The sequence below is a fragment of the Ictidomys tridecemlineatus genome, chromosome 6, assembly GCF_052094955.1.
Source record: "Ictidomys tridecemlineatus isolate mIctTri1 chromosome 6, mIctTri1.hap1, whole genome shotgun sequence".
Lineage (NCBI taxonomy): Eukaryota > Metazoa > Chordata > Mammalia > Rodentia > Sciuridae > Ictidomys > Ictidomys tridecemlineatus.
In genome coordinates, this window is record NC_135482.1 from 178,119,711 (window position 1) to 178,126,217 (window position 6,507).

General features: G+C 37.0%; 1 pseudogene; it reads right to left on the minus strand.

Annotated features, from left to right (window-relative positions):
- Positions 1-207: 207 nt before the first annotated feature.
- LOC101956992 (rho GTPase-activating protein 29-like) lies at positions 208-4,062 on the minus strand (annotated as a pseudogene).
- Between the last annotated feature and the right edge of the window lie 2,445 nt (positions 4,063-6,507).

A 6,507-nucleotide genomic window follows, 5' to 3' on the forward strand; every position in this document is an offset into this window, starting at 1 on the left:
TATGCACAACTTCAAAACCACAGAATTTAAAGAGGATCCCAGTGAGGCACTCCCATTCTACATGACTACCATTCTCTATGACTAGCAAACAAGATACAAGAACTAAAGGCAAAAATACACACTTTTGCAATCCTATATAAAATTTATTTTCATAAAATCAACACAATACCACAAAACAACAAAAAGAAAATCTGAATTTTGACAACCTTACACAAATTGTGGGATTTCATTTCAAAGTCTTCAAACTGTTGAGCTTGTTTTAGCCTGTGCTGGATTCACACCAGGCAGTCGGTGTTCCTCAGAGTTCCCTTTAGACATCACCTGTTTGCAAGGGACAAGCTGATGTCTGGAACTGATTTCTCCACAGGATTCAGGGGAGTATGAGCTGTGCCATGAGGCACTGCTGCTGATGGTGGAGCTGGTCTCTCGTGAGTGACATTGCTGTGGGGTTAGTGGTTTATAAAATGTCTGGGCAGAGGCTTCAGTGTTCTGGGTGCTCTGGCAAGAGCGAGAGGGTAGAAATCTGAGGACCAACTCTCTGACCTCTCTCTTGGTGATCTGGTTGGCTCTGTGTGTGGCTTATTGGGCTGTGTGGCACTGCTGGAATGGTCACCACTGACCCTGACGCTCATTGTCACTTTTTCCTGGAGTGCACTAGGCACAATCACTGCAGTCTTTCTTGGTAGTTGTTTTGTTCACATTGTTTTCCCTGAGTTTTTTGTAGAATCTGCTGATCAAAGCCATTAAATTTGGAACAAACAGTAATAGGGGAATCTTTTCTATTAAGTCCTTCAAAGGTTGGATTCTCACAAGACTTGTCGGAATTTACATTTCCCACATTTTTTGCTGCTTCTCTCACTAGGAGGACTTGCAAGAAGTAACCTATCTAACAGGCAGACTTACTGGTCTAATCTTGGTAATTGGCATACGCCTGTGGATATTTTTTGTTGCCCTATCAGATTTCAGAGTAAGTAGTTTAGTGGTGTTACATAGATCGTCCATCTTTTGGGATGATGGTTCAAGTTCTTTGTTATCAATGAGACATGCATCACATTTTTCCCATGCATTTTGCTTGCATTCTGATTGTTTAAATGATGTAGCTGATTAAAAAATTTTGATTTCACTATCTGCAGTGTGGCTATCTTCCTTTGAAGAAAAATATAGTGACTTCGTGGAATGAGTCACTTTCTTCTGGTGATATCACAGGTTTGGAAGGACAGCTTTGATCAACCTGAGGTACAATAACACCTGCACTACATGTAACATATTGTGACTGTAGGGACCCATCCAAGATCTTCTGTGAGTAAGTAATGAGGAACTCTACCAACTGTGCCTGATTTCCATATTCAGCAAGGGAGACAATGGTGACAGGAGCTTTTGTGGGCCTTGGCCTAATGAGACTTGGTCCAAATATTACCCCCAAGTTTTTGGAGTTCATCTTGTTTTCTTCAGCATGATCTACTACCCGCTTAAGATGTACTATGAGGTAATGAAGACTGTTAAAATTTGATGTTGGCAACTGTCTTAGGAGGTCCTTACTTTTTAGAAGAATTCAGTTTATCTCTGTACACATATTTGGGTATTTTTTTGTCCTTGGGGTTATCCTTTTTGGTTTCTTGTTCTTCATTAACAAGTAGGATCTCTTTTGCAAGGTCTATAAATTCCTTGAACAATCAGAATAAAATAATGGTTCTGAGAGCTGTTGAAGGTAAAGTTTTAACACTTTACAGATGTCATGTGAATTAAATTCTGAAGTGTCTACCAAAAGCATTCCGTTCTCCAAAGCTTGACACAGTTTTTCAGTTTTTGTTTTGTTTCCACTAACACGATAAAATCCTTGTAAACACAAGGCTCTATTTTCAATCTCTGAAGCACATATTTTGAGTGTGAAAAAATGCCACCTGGCTCCTTTTTTGCAACGTGTGTGAATTCTGCTCCACCAAATAAGTGTGTTTTTCTCAGAAGTTTCTGATGACCACAAATAATGACAAGTTTTTCATACATTTTTGATGGCAAACAAGGAGACACTCTTCACATTCAACATCTTGGAATACTACAAAGCCGTCACAATCTCTGCATTTTGTGAGGGATCTCAATTTTCAGAACTTGTGAGTAAGAGCTGCTTTTAAATCAATATATTTTTAAATGCTCCAAGGGAATTGTGTCCAGTTTCTGAAAGGGGAAGGTGGCTCTCTTTCATCTAAATCATCTGCAGAAGACATGGTTCCACTGGATGGAGTTCGTGGAAGTTTTCCATGAAAGACTCCTGGACTTATAGATTCTCAATCCAAAGATCTAGACTGACTGCTCCCTCCAGTACTCTGAGTCACTAACCATCCACATGTCCGTGATCTTATTAAAGAAGAATCTGTTAGATCTGCATTGTTAGAGCATCTGTCCCCTTCAATTTTATTATAACTGTAGGGAAGGCACACAACATCCTTTAAAGAGTCAGCAAGGCCATATCCAGATGTCTGGGAACTATTTGTTAATGGTTTATTTCCATTCCCTTCAACTTTTTCTTTTTTGGTTGAATTTGTGGCCTTCACAAATTCCCTGTACTCTTGGCCTGGATCATAAAGTTTGGCATTATCACAGAGAGACTGTAAACTGCAAGGGAGGCAGCCTGCAGGTGCTGCATCTGAAAGAGGTTAACTGTTACAGCTTTAAGGGTAAGATCACACTGGAAAACAAGTGTCCTGAGTTGTGTTAAAATTTTTCTTTTGGTATTTTCAAGATCATTTCGTCTTTCTTCAATGTTTGTTATGCAAACTTTGTAGAGGTCATTTGCTTCTTCTACTTTTTGAAGGGCTTCCTCTTCCAGCCTTCGCTTTTTTTCTAGTTGCTTATTGAGATTTTTTGCTAATCCACCACTGATGCTCCTCCTCTGCACGAAACATGGAAGATTTTGCTTTTTCATATTGATCTTGACGTTGCATGCATAACAATTTTGCCTTTTTGAGAGCAGTTTCTGTTTCAAGCATTTTATTTTGTTCCTGTTTCCAAAGTTCCTTTATTTCTTTCCTTTGTTTTTACATTTCATTTTTCATCCCCAGTGGAGGCTGTACAAATTTGTTGGCTTGGACAGCTGCAATTGTTTGTTGTAAAAGGTCTCTGTTCTTTATGTCATTGAGGAGAGCACTGGTAAATAGACTATAGCAGCAAAAACTCCTGTAGTCCAACGTTAGCTCCAGTTGCTTCCACCAACTTTACAATATTTCAGGTGGACCTCAATTCCAAGTTAAGCTTTTTTTCAACCCATGATGCTATGTTCTTTGTATATTTTGACCATGTTTTAGCATACGACAAGGCCAATTCAATAGTCAATGTTTTTTTAACAGTACATTGTCTAATTCTATAGGAGAAAAATTTCCATTTTCATTGGATAACTCAGTACTGAGTCCATAAAAATGTTTTAAAAAGACTTATTTTCCTGGGCTGGGGATATAGCTCAGTTAGTAGAGTGCTTGCCTCACATGCCCAAGGCCCTGGGTTCAATCCCCAGCAACACACACACACACACACACACACACACACACACACACACAGAATTATTTTCCCAAGAAACAGGCAACCCTAACAAGGCGTCCATGCCTCCATTTTTCCCATAATGAAGTTCGTAAGCATATTCCCAAAGGTAAATGCCAAAGTTTCAGTGGAAGAAAACAGTTCTCGGAATAGATTGTTTTTGTTTTCTTCATTAACTTCTGTAAAATTCCCAGCTTGCACTTTCGCGGTAAGCATTAATGCAGCATTTTGAAGATCAACAGAACTGAGTTTCTGATGCTTATTCATCATAGACTTTAAAACATGGAGACGCTCATCCAGACGTATATGAATGACTTCTTTAAAACAGTCTGAAAAAATAGCTTCTTTCAAATATATTAACACATGGGAGAACTTCCTGATATCATTCACCAACTCCTTGATGTCGTCCGGATCAAAATTGGAGATGGAACTTAAGGACCTGAGCCCCATTTCAAAAGTTGTAACATGAGTACAAAGTTGATCTGATGCCCAAACACGTTTTTTCTTTGTCTTTTTCTGTGTGTGAGCAAGCATCCCCTCAGTTAACAATGAGAAAAACTGAAATCCACGCGCTCCATCCCGCGACCCAGACTCGGAAGCCCACCCAACGCTCACATCCACGGTCGCTGCCTGGGGCTGGAGCTCCCTGTCCCCATCCCCCACGCACTGCAAGAGGACATAAGCCAAGTCCCTGCTGCCCCTACAGCCACCTCCCCAACCTCGTGCTGTCCCCGCTTCAAATCCTTCTGACTTAACTATTGCTTTATAACTTCATCACACACTGAAAATACGTAATACGTACAAAAATTGGAATTTAATTTTTGGCATGTTTCAAAGGACAGTTTTTGTACAAATTATACTTCAATTCAAATTGCCAGTCCTCTCGTAAAAATAGAAATTAAAGGAGATGACACATTCAAAAGGATTCTTGGAAGTGATTAATGATGCAAATTTTTACAAAGATATGGACAAGACCAGAAAGCCCTAAGAAATGATAAAGCACTCCAAGAGCAAAAGTTTTGTAATGGTTTCCTAACCATTACTACTGTTTTGAGCGAAGTTATTGGATTTCAGTAAAAACCAGAACTAGAAGGAAAATCCTGTCTGGCAGCAGCTGTAGCCTATGGACCAACAGTGCAATGCCTAACCATGCACCCTGGGAAAGCAACCCTGGGGTAAATCATCTTGTTTTCCTATTGAGGCCTTCCTTGGAAGTAATGCAATTTCAAACTAAAGGACAAATGAACCTAAGTTCAAGCAATCATTATGGATTATCCTTCAGGGGCACAGAGCATAATGGTCTGAAGGGTGGAATAGTAGGATATAAAGTGCATATAGCGAATATCCGTCCTGGGACTAAGAAATCACTGAATAAGTATTAAGGCACAAGCTTTCAAAATTTTTTTCCTGTTAGGAAATAAGACATTTCTAAGTCATATTAGATATTTAGAACTACCAGAAAATAATGGTATCTATGTTTCCTCTCCTTTGTATATATTTTTCCTATTGCTTAAAATATTTTCAAGCTTTGTTTTATTTATTTGACTGCCCCACTAAATGTTCTTCTTAAGAGAAAGGAAAATATAGATTTTCTTTGTTGAGAACTCAGGGGATAATTGGATAAATAGTAGGAACTTAATGTGCATTATATTAGGCTAATCTAAAAGGGTTGATATGTATCAGTTTTTTCATTACTAAAGTAGATTAATTCTCTATATTTAAAGAATCTAAAGTGATCTATTATATGAAAATATAATAGAAAAGGTATTGGTAACTATTAACAGACTTTAATACTTGGTAACTATTGTAACAATTGTAAAACATGCTATTTATAAATGACTCTTGACTAAGTAACTATTTTCATTTGTGGATTATACTTTTCCCAATTTAATTAGCATATAATGAACTATACAAATTTCTGTTTTACATTGACACCTGTTTCACAATTCAGTAATTTTGTATTTTATTTACCTTACTATGTATCAATTTATTTACATTTTTAAATTAAATGTTTGTCTTTCATTTAAGAATGAAGGAATTAAAGGATGCTTTTTGGATGGCTTTGGAAACAAGTAAGATGAAAATAAAAGATGCATAATATGAAATAAAAGAAACAGAAAGTAAAATGAATGTAAGAGGAAATAATACAAGGAATAATGCACTAATACAATGATGTAATGGTAACTGATTACATTTACTAGAGTAAGTCAAAATATTAACCATGATTGGAGAGATCCTGACATAAGTTAGACTACCCAAATCCTCAAAGTATCAAAATTGGAATACCCTGACACTTTTTACAAGAAGTGGATTTCAGTAACAACTAGAACTGGAGGGAAGAGCTTGTCTGGCAGCAGTTGTGGCCTGTGAGAAACAGAATAATGCCTAACCATACACCCTGGGAAACAGATAATGTTTAAAGTCAACTTTTGTTTATAAGTTATAAGTAACAAAAATTATACCAACGTCTTCTTGTGTTCTGTAAATTAGTATACAATTTTTATTTATCAATTAAAAAATATTTTTAAAAGAAATGGGAATCCCAGATCTTCTGTCTTATCAAGGAGGAGGCAGAATTCTCAACCACATTCCAGCAAACAACCTTACATTTATTATCAGAAAAGCTGTTAACAGAGATAGTCAGTATACAACCCTGGAAATAAAAGGATTAAACATATCAATATTAAAAAGCATATAACCACTGTCTAATAGGAATTGAGCATGCTGCAAACTTTTCTTAAATCTCTGGGTAGAATTCCTTCCTTGGGTAAGATTATAATGTACATGTATTGATGCTATGAATCCTACACAGGTGCTCATTTAGACATTACAGAACAATGGAGAAAAAAATTGAAAATTCCAAATCAGGAAGGAAATATATAAAATTTTAGGAATCACAAGTATTTATGTCTTTTCAGAAGCAACATTAGAATCTTGACAATACTGCAGAAAGTTTTAAGGAAGTGATATGTAAGACTA